Consider the following 13,496-nt stretch of genomic DNA (forward strand, 5'->3'; position numbering starts at 1 on the left):
TTCTGAAATTTGGACAAAGATATGGACATTCAAGTACAGGAAGCACATAGAATCCCAGATAGACATGATTGGCAAAGCTCTTAATCACAATATAGAATATTCAAACTTTCAAATGTAAAACACAAGAAAAAGATGCTAAAAAGTACAAGCAGAAATGCCAGAGTATCTTTAAAAGAGCTCTATTTTGACAGATTTCTCAAAAACTCTACAGAAGAGGGTAGAACAGAGAGACATAGCCCAAGTCCTCAAAGAAAAACAAAACTGTCAGGCTAGAATACTGTATTAAATTATTTGCATTACCAATTAGCACCCATTTATAAAGATGCATTCTTAACATTGTTTGGTCTGTTGGAATACAGCAGAAAAATTAAAACACTTCAGAAATATTAAGCATCCATTTTTGCTACATATTAAACTGTGGTAACTAGACCACAGTACATAGTTCTGATTAATGTTTATTATCCATAAACTTGCTTTCAAAAATTATTCCAGTAATCTGGGAATTCTGACTATTTAGAGTTGAATGATCACTATTTTTATGTCAGAACAGAAAGCTAATCGTTAAAACTCGTTTTGCTAAATGAAAACTTAAGTTCACTGGCATAAAAAACACTTTTTTTTTGAGAGGTAGAGTTATAGACAGTGAGAAAGAGAGAGACAGAGAGAAAGGTCTTCCTTCCATTGGTTTACTCCCAAATAGCTGCTACAGTTGGTGCTGGGCCGATCTGAAGCCAGGAGCCAGGTGCTTCCTCCTGGTCTCCCATGCAGGTGCAGGGGCCCAGGCACTTGGGCCATCCTCCACTGCCCTCCTGGGCCACAGCAGAGAGCTGGACTGGAAGAGGAGCAACTGGGACTAGAACCCAGTGCCCATACGGGATGCTGGTGCTGCAGGTGGAGGATTAGCCAAGTGAGCCATGGCACCGGCCCAAACCAAAAACATTTTTCTAATGGAATGTTTATTTCCTACAGTAGCTGGTTTGAAACAAATGTACAGAAAAGAGAATCTATACTACCAGGAGATGAAATCATCTGAGAAATTAGTTTGTTTTTAAAGATTTATTCATTTATTTGAAAGTCAGAGTTACACAGAGAGAGGAGAGTCACAGAGAGAGAGAAAGGTCTTCCATCTGATGGTTCATGCCCCACCTGGCCGCATGGGCTGGAGCTGTGCTGATCCAAAACCAGGATCCAGGAGCCTCCTCCAAGTCTCCCAGGTGGGTGCAGGGGTCCAAGGACTTGGGCCATATTCTTACCTCTATCCCAGGCCACAGCAGAGAGCTGGATGGGAAGTGGAGCAGCTGGGCCTTGAACCAGCACCCATATGGGATGCCAGTGCCTCAGGACAGGGCATCAACCCACAGCACCACAGCACCAGCCCCCAGAAATTAGTTTTTAAGATTGGTCTTAATTATTTCAGAACACACTAGAATGTGATCTAATTATTCTTTTAATTATATACAGAAAAATAAAAACACAGAATGACTTATTACCTGGATTGAAGATTCTAATCACTGAACAGGTCCAAGTTTAGATTAATGTACAGCTACTTGAAATATTATACAGAAAGTTTTAAGTAATAGTTGCTTTCTCTTAAAGTGCAAATAGATTTTCAATACCATATATCTATGATTCAGAATGTCAAATTACAGCATTACTGACACACATTCTATGGCAGGAAAGCAGTATTTGGTCTGCGATGAAGGACAATCAGGCAAGAACATTTTTTTCTTGATACCCAGGGAAAAGTCTGTTCCCCAAAATAAAAGGGCCATTACTTGAAGAGAAGAATATTACTCTTTACTGACACTTAAAAGCATTATCCCCACTATTAGGAATAATGTAATACCTTCTCCCTCTTATGCATTACAATCATTACACATGAGAGCATATATAAAAACACCAAAGAGTGCATGGTGACTAAGCAACTTTGGAACAAATTTATAGACTAAGTCACACCATGCAAAAATCTCATTTCTTAACTGTTCATTCATACCTACATAAATTTTTCTTAAGCATACTGTTAAATTTCAAATAATATAATAAAAAATCTGACTGAAATGCTTAATTATTTTTCTAAATTCCAGTTAAGAAAAAGAAGCTAGCTGCTTCACCTATATTAATAACAGGTATTTTGGATCATATTTTACAAATACACGTATAGAAACTGATATATCACAAGTTTCCTATGAGGAGACATTATTTAGTCAGTGTCATAGGTGTGTAATTGTGAAACATTTTAACACTGCAAACAGAAGTTTCAAGGCTGAGTACAGGAAAAGGATTATACTGTATAACAATGATACTGGTGTACTTCTTTTTTTTAAAACTTTTATTTAATGAATATAAATTTCCAAAGTACAGCTTATGGATTACAATGGCTCCCCCCCCCCCATAACATCCCTCCCACCCGCAACCCTCCCCTTTCCTACTCCCTCTCCCCTTCCATTCACATCAAGATTCATTTTCGATTCTCTTTATGTACAGAAGATCAGTTTAGCATACATTAAGTAAAGATTTCAACAGTTTGCTCCCACACAGAAACATAAAGTGAAAAATACTGTTTGAGTACAGTAGAAAGAATGGGTCATCAAAGAAGGAGGTACCTTTCTCTGAAGGGAGGAGAGAACTTCCACTTTGACCATGGCCTTGTCTAAAAATTATCAGAGTCAGTGATACTGGTGTACTTCTACACAGTCCTCTTAATGACTCAATCAATTGGAGGTAGGATTTTACCAATGAATTCCTTGACATCCATCATTTCCTGCTGACAGGAACTGTGACTCATGCCTTCATAGGCCTTAAAGGTTACACTGGCCAGATTTAGCAATGTGTTTAGTTTTTCCACAGTAAGAGAACCAAACATGAGTGGAACTAAAGAGTTGCAATCTCCATGGCACTGGAGAATAGAAACATCTCTATTAGCACCACTGATAGGACCCTGTGGAAATGAAGCCCGAAGTGGAAGCCAGCAACTGAGTGCAGTGACACCACCAGTTTCTGCTATGTGGTAAGAGCAGTATATTAAGCTCCTCCCTGAGGAAATCCTCCCAAAATAATTCTGTTAGAAGCAATGCTACTCGTCACCTCTTGATCTATCAAAGCCTTTACATTTTCTGTTGCTTGTTTAATTCCAGATTCATTCTCCAGTGAGCCTGGTGAAAGTCCAATATTATCAAACCAAAAAGGCATAGCCATGTTTATATTTAATGCAACAGGCACAATGGGTACATGCAGGCTGATATATCTGGCATGTGAACTTGTGCTACCTGCAAAGGCTTCTGCCCATCCATGTCCAGGATCTTCCAATCATGAAGGAAAATTACCACAGTGGCATCCTTCCTGGTGCAAGGCACTATGGCTGACAGTGGAGCAGGCATGGTATTACCACACATACACAGACTAAGCCAACAGCATGTCAGAGGTGGAAGGGATGAAGAGTGTCTGGCCTCAGCCCAAGGGTCTGCCAGCAGTGAGTCACCAGAGCCCTACTTGGAGTATGCTCAGTTGTGTGGGTGCCAAGCCAGAGAAAATAGACTTTAATACAGAAACTGTCAAGGCCAATGCTGTGGCAAAGAGGGTAAGGCCACTGCCAGCAGTGCTGGCATCCCATATGGGTGCTGGTTCATGTCCCAGCTGCTCCATTTCTGATCCAGCTCTCTGCTATGGCCTGGGAAAGCAGTAGAAGTCCTTGGAGCCCAAGTCCTTGTAGACCTGCACCCAAATGGGAGACCAAGAAGAAGCTCCTGACTCCTGGCTTTGGATTGGTGCAGTTCTGGCCATTGCAGCCAATGGAGAGTGAACCAGCATATGGAAGACCTCTCTGCCTCTCCTTTCTCAGTGTAACTCTGACTTTCAAATAAATGAATAAATCTTAAGAAAAAGAAGGACCAGTGCTGTGGTGCAGCGGGTTAATGCCCTAGCCTAAAGCACCAGCATATGAGTGCTGGTTCGAGGCCCGGCTGTTCCACTTCCAATCCAGCTCTCTGCTGTCCTGGGAAAGCAGTAGAATATGGCCCAAGTCCTTGGGACCCTGCACCCACATGGGAGGCCGGGAAGAGGCTCCTGGCTCCTTGCTCCTGGCTTCAGATTGGTGCAGCTGTGGCTGTTGCAGCCAATCTCCCCCACCTGTGTAATTCTGACTTTCAACTAAATTATAAATAAATCCTTTTTCAAAAAGAAACCATCAAAAAAGACAAAATAAGGTCATTATGTAAAAATGCAAAAAATCAATGAAATGAAGAAATAGTGCTTTGAAAAATAAATAAAATTCATACCTCCTTGGTTGGAGCAGGCCAAAATTACCAAAATCAAAGATGAAAAAGCCGCTGCCTAAAGTGCTGGCATCCCATAGGGTTGCTGGTTTGAGACCCGGATGCTCCACTTATGATCCAGCTCTTTGCTGTGGCCTGGGAAAGCATTAGAAGGTAGCCCAAATCCTTGGGCCGCTCCACCTGCATGAGAGACATAAAAATCTCCTGGCTCCTGGCTTCAGATCAGAACAACTCCAGCCATTGCAGCCAATTGGGGAGTGAACCAGAGGAAGACAACTCTCTTTATCTCTGTCTCTCCTTCTTTCTCGGTGTAATTCTGACTTTCAAATAAATTAAAAAAAAAACTTTAAAAAAAGAAAAAAGAAATGTTACAACAACCACAAAAATAAAGAATCATCAGGAATTACTGCAAACAGCTATATGCCAACAGATTGGGAAATCTACAAGAAATGCATAGATTTCTAGAAGCTTACAATCTATCAAACTTGAGTCATGAAGACACAGAAAAGTTAAATAGGACAGTAAGCAGGATGGAGACTGAATTAGTAACAAAGACCCTCTCAACAAAGAAAAGTCCAGGACCAGATGGCTACACTCGAATTCCACAAGACTTTTAAAGAATAACTAATTCTAATTCTAATTCTGAAATTTTCACAATTGAAAGGGAGGGAATCCTCCCAAGTTCCTACTATGAAGCCAACATCACCTTAAGTCAAAAACAAGAAAAAGATACAGCAAAAAAAGAGAACTATAAACCACTATCCCTGATGAACACAGATGCAAAAATCTTCTATAAAATATTAGCTAATCGAATCCAACAACACATCAGAATGGTCATAAATCTCACTTGCTCTGGACCAAGTGAGATTTATGTTTCAACATATGCAAATAAATAAATGGGATACATCACATTAAGCTGAAGAATAAAACCATGGTTATTTCAATACATGGAAATGAGGCATTTGATAAAATATAACATTTTATCATTATAAAAATCTTAAGCATATTGAATATAGAGGAACATTCATTCCTCAACACAATCAAGGAACTATATGACAAACCTACAGCCAGCAATGCACTGAATGAGGAAAAGTTGGAAGCATTTGCACCGGGATCCAGAACCAGATAAGGATGTCCACTTTCACAAGTGCTATTCAATATAGTCCTGGAAGTTTTAACCAGAGCCATTAGGAAAAAAAAAAAAAAAAAGGAGAAAGAAAGAAATCAAAGATATACAATTTGTAAAGGAGGAAATCTGATTATCCCTGTTTGTAGATGTCATGATCTTATATATAAAGGAACCAAAAGAGTCCACTGAAGAATATTGGAACTCATAATAGAGTTTGGTAAAGTTGAACGGTATAAAAGCAAAACAAAAAATTAGTAGTCTTCTTATACCTAGACAATGCCATAGCTGAGAAACAATTTGTAAGTTCAGTACAACTCATAATAACTACAAAAAATTTAACTACCTTGGAATAAATTATAGTTTTGAAAGATCTCTACAATCAAAATTACAAAACATTAAAAAGGAAATGAAGAAAGCACAAAAATATATTTAAAATTCATCCATGTTTGTGAGTTGGAAGAATTAAGATATTCAAAATGTCCATATTACCCAAAACAATTTACAGACTTCAATGCAATCCCAATCAAAATACCAATAATATTCTCAGATCTAGAAAAAATGATGCTAAAATTCACATGGAAACACAAAACACCTGGAACAGCTAATGCAATCTTAAACAAACAAACAAACAAACAAAAAGGCCAGAGGCATCAGAATACTAGATTGAGACATACTACTGGGCAGTTACAATCAAATAGCTAGGTGCTGGCAAAAAGTTGACATGCAGTCCAATGGAACACAATAGAAACCCCAGAAATTAATCCATGTATCTAAACTAACTTTGACAAAGGAGCTAAAATCAATCCCTGGAGAAAGGACAGTCTCTTCAACAAATGGTGCTGGGAAAATTGGATCTCCACACACAGAAGTATAAGACATTTACCTTACACCTTACACAAAAGTCAACTCAAAGTGGATCAATGATCTACATCTATGACTTGATACCATCAAATTACTAGAGGAAAACAATGTGGAAATTCTGCACATTAACATAGGCAAAGAACTCTTGGAAAAAAACCGATAAGCACAGGCAATCAAAACTCATAGACAGATGGGATTACATCAAGCTAAGAAGCCTTTGCGATATAAAATAAAAACTTGACACAGTGAAGACACAACCAACAGAATGAAAGAAAATATTTGTGAACTATGAAACTGATAGTTAATTTTCAGAATCTATAAAGAGCTCAAAATCTCAACAACAATAAAACAAGATACAGTTAAGAAATTGGTAAAGGACATGAACAGGCATTTTTTCAAAGGAGGAAATATAACAACAAATGAAAAAAAAATGCTCAGGATCAGTAGCCATCAGAAAAATTTAAATAAAAACCACATTAGGTTTTTCCTCACCCAGTTACAATGTTAATAATCCAAAAATCAGAAAAATAATAAATGCTGGTGAGGACGCAGGGACGTTACCTTAATACGCTTTTGGTGGTAATGTAAACTAGCACAATTGTTATTGAAGACAATAGGGAGATTTCAGAAATCTGAAAATAGATCTATCATATGACCCAGTCATGCATCTCCTGGGAATTTACCCAAATGAAATGAAATCATCATATAAATGAACCTTATGTTCATTGCAGATCAATTCACAAATAGCTAACACATGGAATCCACCCAGATATCCATCAATTGATGACTCTATGAAGAAAACATGTGGGCCACAGCTGTTCTGCAGCAGGTTAAACTGGCATCTGCAGTGCTGGCATCCCATATGAGCACCCATTCAAGTCCTTGATGCTCCACTTCTGATCCAGCTCCTTCCTAATGCACATGGCCAAATAGTTAAAAATGTCCTGTGTTCTTGGCATCTAGAACCCATGTGGGAGACTTGTAAGAAACTTCTGGCTCCATTCTGGCCCAGCCTTGGCTTCTGTGGCCATTTGAGGAGTGAACCAACAGAAGGAAGATGTCTCTCTCTCTCTCTCTCTCACCCTTTATAATTCTGCCTTTCAAATAAATAAATAAATCTTCAAAAAGATTTTTTAGTACATGTACATGATTGCATACTACTCAGCCTTAAAAATTAATGAAATCCTGCTTTTTGAAAGAAATGGATGCAACTAGAAACATTATGCTTAGTGAAATCAGCCAGTATCCCAAAAACAAATACATGGTTTCTCTAATATATTGTAGTTATTATAAAGCACAAAAGATGTATAGGAATGAAATGGACATCTTACAAGTTGATGTATTTAGCCTTTGTTCATACTTCTGTGGAACTATGGTCTTTCTACCTTATTATTGTTAGTGGTATATTAAATCTGTGAATATACAATGGATTGAAATTGTGCTTTTGCAAAGATTAAATAAAAAAGAATGGAAGGAGGAGCATTGGTTGATGGAGAGAAGGAAGGGAGTGAAGTATGGTTATCTCACTAATTGTACCTCAGAAATATATTAAATCTGTTCTTTTTACATTAATGAAAATCAAAAAGAATTGAAAAAATATTTTGAAATAATGAAGGGAAAATTTTAAAATTATACTGAATACATAGAAAAAGACAGAATAGGAACTCAAATTAGTCTTTCCATCATATTTGTGAAATGTAGAATCCCCTTGTAATCTTCAGTGGTTAGGATTAAAGTCTAATGATTATTTACTATTATGTATGCTTTGTGAGTCCCAGAAAGAAGACTTTAAACTTGTTTAGGCATTTTTGTGTCATCTAGTGACAGAAAATAACAAAGCTAAAGGTCTTTATTCACTCACCCATGTGTCGGTATCTATCCATTAATCACTACCTAAACTTCCAGTAAGTCAAAATGTTTTCAGAGTAGATAAGGAAGAGGTATATACTTCTTTAAATTTCTATTTCTCCACCATTTGTGGAAAACAAATGAGAAATGACTGTTGCTGCACTTAGAGGGATAAGGCATAATTCCAGATCTGTAAGCCTCTAAACCCCATGCTCAAATGCATTATGTACAATAGTTTCTCTCTGGAGAAGAAAAGAAAAGCATTTGTGACCTTCACATGCTACTTAAACTCCCTGGGTCTAGTTTCTTTTTGCAAAACATAAAAAAATTATAGTTTCTGCCTTACAGTGTTATTGGTATACCTGCCAAGTCCAAAATTATTAGCCATTAATTTTATTACCACAATTCAAATTCATGATTTATCCAATTATAGTCATAGTCTCATTCAACAGAATGAGATTGCCAAAGCTCAAGGACCAGGAACTCTGGTGTCAGTGGACAGAACAGGGATGTCTCAGCACAAGAGTAATGAGATGGAATTGGCTTTCTCTTTCCTATTTTGTTCTGTGTGGACCTTCAGTGGTTTGTACAACACTAGCCCACAATAATGATGGTGAATCTTTACGCATACTGATCCAAATGTTAGGCACTTCTGGAAATACCCTCAGATATACTTGGAAATAATGCTTCACCACCTCCCTGAGCATCCTTTACTCAAAAAATTAATCAGAATCACTAAGTGAAGAGCTCTGGTCCCTAGCATTGAAAGTGTTGCCAAATTGTGTTGGTACCTCCCTAAACATGTTAAAGACCATGGAAGAAAGATTAACAGTCACATTGACAATAAAGTTTGGCATTCTACTCTTACAAGATAGAAAGCAGCCTGCAGAACCATGAACATTTCAGAAGTTACATCTCAGGATTTGGAGGCTTTGGAGGATAAAGTCACACAGTTTTGTCAGGGTCAGATCATCATTGTTTAGTAAGCAATTTGGTGAAGTATTCAAGTTTTCTTTTATCTTTAGAACATATAACCCAATGCCAGATTACTGTTTGATTTAACAGATGTATTAATATTTATATATGGGCATTTAAAAAGTTTATTGCTCTTTTGTTTATGTTCTTATGTTTATACTCTTATGTTTCTTGCATGTCAGGAAAATTCATCTCTTTTGTGATACATAGCAATGCTTTACAAATTGTGATTTACATTCAATTCTAAGTCCCCCTCTCCTTTAGCCTATTTGCTAGGAAAGTCATTTTTCACATCATCAGAAATTAGTTTGGAGTTTTCTAATATTTATAAGGAAAAATAATTTGGGGTTAATAGTAATGGGTAGAAACAGAAATAATAGTGTATTTGAGAAATATTCATGAGGCAGAGCTATTAGGCTTATTTAGGGCTAAGGGGAAAAGAAGTGTCAAAGATGCCTATTAAAGAATCAATACAATTTTGCTAAATATTCATCCACATATATACACATATTAATGTTAAACCACATGAAAAACAAAATATTTAAATTATTGCATACTCTATAAAATATTTATCTGTTAAGATTTATTTATTTTGGGTTTTCTTTAATTTTCATATATTTTTAAATGTATTTAAGTTATACAAGTTTCATGTAGTTCATATATAAGGTTTAAGGAACATAGTGATACTTCTCACACCACCATCTCTCCCACCCATTGTTCAAACCTTCTTCCTCCTCCCTCTCCTATTCCTACTCTTAGTTTTTACAAAGATCTGCTTTCAATTTACTTAATCACCATAAGGTTAATCCTACACTAATAAAAGAGTTCAACAAATAGTATGGAGAGCAAAAAAAAAAAAAAAAAAAAACCTAGAAGAGATAAGGGCTGTAAACAATCATCAAATCTTATAATGCCCTTTTCACTCTAATACATTACATTTTAGGTACTCTATTAGTTATGTCAGATCAGGGAAAACATATGGTATCTCTCTTACTGGGATTGACTTGTTTCACTAAATAATGGTTTTCAGTTGCATCCAGTTTGTTGCAAATGACAGATTTTGATTTTTTAAATAGCTGAATAGTATTCCATAGTGTATATATACAATGATTTCTTTATCCAGTCAATGGTTGATGGACATTTGATTGGGTAATTTGGTTTGAACATTTACAGCCATTGTGAACTGAGCTGCAATGAACATGGGGTTACAGATAACTCTTTCTTATACTGACTTCTCTTTTGGATAAATTCCCAGCAGTAGGATGGCTGAGTCATATCCTAGGTCTATATTCAGGTTTCCAAGGTGTCTCCACACTGTCTACCACAGTGTTTGAACCAGCTTATATTCCCACCAACAGTCAACCAGGGTACCTTTTGCCCCACATCTTCACCAGCATTTGTCATTTGCTGATTTCTGTATGACATCCACTCTGATGTGATGTGAAACCTCATTGTGGTTTTGATTTGCATTTCCCTGATGGCTAGTGATCCTGAACATTTTTCAAGTATATGTTGGCCATTTGAATTTTCTCTCTTGGAAAATGCCTGCTAAAGCCCTTTGCCCATTTCTCAAGTGTATTTTTTGTTGTTGTTGTTGAATCTCTCAAACACTTTATACAGCCTTGGTATTAGCCCTTTGTCAACTGTGTAATTTGAAAATATTTTCTTCAATTCTGTGAGTTGCCTCTTTACATTGCTGATTTTTTTTTTCAATGTAAAGCTTCTCAGCTTGAAGTAATCCCATTGTCAATTTTGGTTTTGATTTCCTCTGCTTCTGGGGATATTTTCCAAAAAAGTCTTTGCCTATATTAAAGGCTTGCAAAGTTTATCCAAGTTTGTTCTATAATAATTTGATAGTATTCGGTCATAGATAGGTCTTTGATCCATTTGAGTGGATTTTTGTGTAAGGTGTAAGTAGGGTTCTAGTTTCATTCTTAAACATGTGGAAATCTAGCTTTACCAGCACCATTTGATGAAGAGACTGTCCTTGCTCCAGGGATTGATTTTAGCTCCTTTGTCAAAAATAAGTTGGTTGTAGATGCATGGATTAATCGAGTTTCTGTGCTGTTCCATTGGTCTACTCATATTTTTTTTGCCAGTTCCAGGTTTTTTGATTATAACTGCCCTGTAGTATGTCTTGAAATCTGACATCATAATGCCTCCAACTTTGTTTTTATATAGAAGATTGCATTAGCTTTTCAGGGTGTCTAATGTTTCCATATGATTTTAGTATCATTTTTTTCTACATTAGAGAAGAATGTCATTGGTATTTTGATTGGGATCTCATTGAATCTGTAATTTGCTTTTGGTAGAATGGACATTCTGATGATATTGATTCTTCCAATCCATGAACATGGAAAATGTTTCAATTTTTTGTGTCTTCTTCTATTTTATTCATTTTTTAAAAAGTTTCATCATATAATCGCTCACATCCTTGGTTAAATTTATTCCAAGGCATTTAAATTATTTTGCGTCTCTTTGAATGGGAGTGAACTTAAAACATCTTTCTCAGCCATGACATTATTTTTCTATACAAAGGCTATTGACTTCTGTGTGTTAATTTTATATACTGCCACTTTTAAAAAAAGATTTAGTTTATTCATTTGAAAGACAGAGTTACAGAGAGAGGTAGAGAGAGAGGTCTTCCATCCACTGGTTCACTCCTCAATTGGCTACAATGGCTGGAGCTGTGCTGATCCAAAGCCAGGAGCCAGGAGATTCTTTCAAGTCTCCCATGTGGGTGCAGGGGCCCAAGGACTTGGGCCATCTTCTACTTCTATTCCAGGTTATAGCAGAGAGATGGATCAGAGGTGGAGCAGCCAGGTCTCGAACTGGCACCCATATGGTATGCCAGCACTTCAGAACAGGGTGTTAACTGACTGAGCCATAGCACTGGACCCTTGATTTTTTTTACTTGCCTATTGGATGTAGCTAATACTTCCAGGGCTATATTGAATAGCAATGGTGAGAGTGAGCATTCTTGTTTGGTTCTGTATCTTAGGGGGAATGCTTCCAGCTTTTCCCCATTCATTAGAATGCTGGCTGTGGGTTTGTCATAAATTGCCTTGACTGTCTTAAGGAATGTTCCTTCTATACACAATTGGCTTAGGGTTTTCATCATGAAATGATGTATTTTATCAAATGCTTTCTCTGCCACTGTTGAGATAATCTCTTTTTTTTGTTGTTCTTCAGTTTGTTAATGTGATTGATCACATTGATTTGTGAATGTTGAACCTTCCTTGCATATCAGCCTTTAGTTCTACTTGGTTCAGGTGAATGATCTTTCTGATGTGTTGTTGGATTTGATTGGCTAGTATGTTTTGAGGATTTTTGTGTCTATGTTCATTAGGGATATCTGTAGTTCTCCTCTGTTATATCGTTTTTCTGATTATGAAATAAGGTGATACTGGCTTCATAAAAGGAGTTTGAGAGGATTACATCCCTTTCAAATGTTTTGAATAGCTTGAGAAGAATTAAACGCTGTTCTTTAAACATCTGGTAGAATTCAGCAGTGAAGCCAACTGATCCTGGACTTTTCTTTGTTGTGAGGGTCTTTATTATGGTTTGAATCTCAATGTTGGTTATTATTTGTTAGATTTTCTATGTCCTCATGACTCAATTTTGGTAAATTGCATGTGTCCAGGAATCTATCCAAGTCTTCTATAGTTTCCAATTTGCTGGCATATAACATTTTGTAGTTAATTCCTGATGATTCTTTTTATTTCTGTGGTGTTTGTTGTTACACCCCCTTTTTCACTTCTGATTCCATTGATTTGTGTCTTCTCCTTTGTTTTGGTTAGTTGGGCCAATGGTGTGTGTATCAATTTTGTTTACTTTTTTCAAAAAACGTGTTCTTCATTTCCCATCCACAGAGAAAGTAGAGATGTTCCCAGAGCCAGCTACCTGAGGGTGCTCCTCCTTGGCATACTGAGCATTGGAACCTGTAATATGTTGAGAGGCTGGGGGCACCTCACAATCCTGTATGGGTGCTTAGCCCCCAGCCAGACTCAAAGTCTGTGGGGAACATGGATTTTTCCCTCTGGTAACATCCCTGGCTCACAAGAACATACAAGTACTGCTGCATCCACTCTGTTGTCAAAATGGCTCCTTCCACCAGGTGCCTTGGTTGGGGTAAGGGAGAAAAAAATGCCCTTTGTCTTCACTGTGTTAGATGGTGCCCTGCTCCTATTAGGACCCAGGATGGAATCAAAGACAGTGTGGTCTGCCAGGCTCTCCCTCTGGCAATATCACAAGAGGCATAGGCTGCTGCATGCAGCCTGCTCTCACCTCACTCTCCAAAGCTGGCAGTGTCCTGTTGCTCATGGTTGTGGGATCCTATATTGTGTTTGTACTCATTGCTTTATCTTCTGCACTATCTCATAGTGTCACTCTTACATCTGTAGAATTTCAAC

At 37.3% G+C, this 13,496-nt stretch overlaps 1 pseudogene; it reads right to left on the minus strand.

Moving 5' to 3' along the window:
- Positions 1–2,707: 2,707 nt before the first annotated feature.
- LOC149119459 (acyl-protein thioesterase 1-like) lies at positions 2,708–3,754 on the minus strand (annotated as a pseudogene).
- Between the last annotated feature and the right edge of the window lie 9,742 nt (positions 3,755–13,496).

Source organism: Oryctolagus cuniculus, chromosome Y (assembly GCF_051225735.1).
Source record: "Oryctolagus cuniculus isolate XC-2025 breed Fujian yellow rabbit chromosome Y, ASM5122573v1, whole genome shotgun sequence".
Taxonomy (NCBI): Eukaryota; Metazoa; Chordata; class Mammalia; order Lagomorpha; family Leporidae; genus Oryctolagus; species Oryctolagus cuniculus.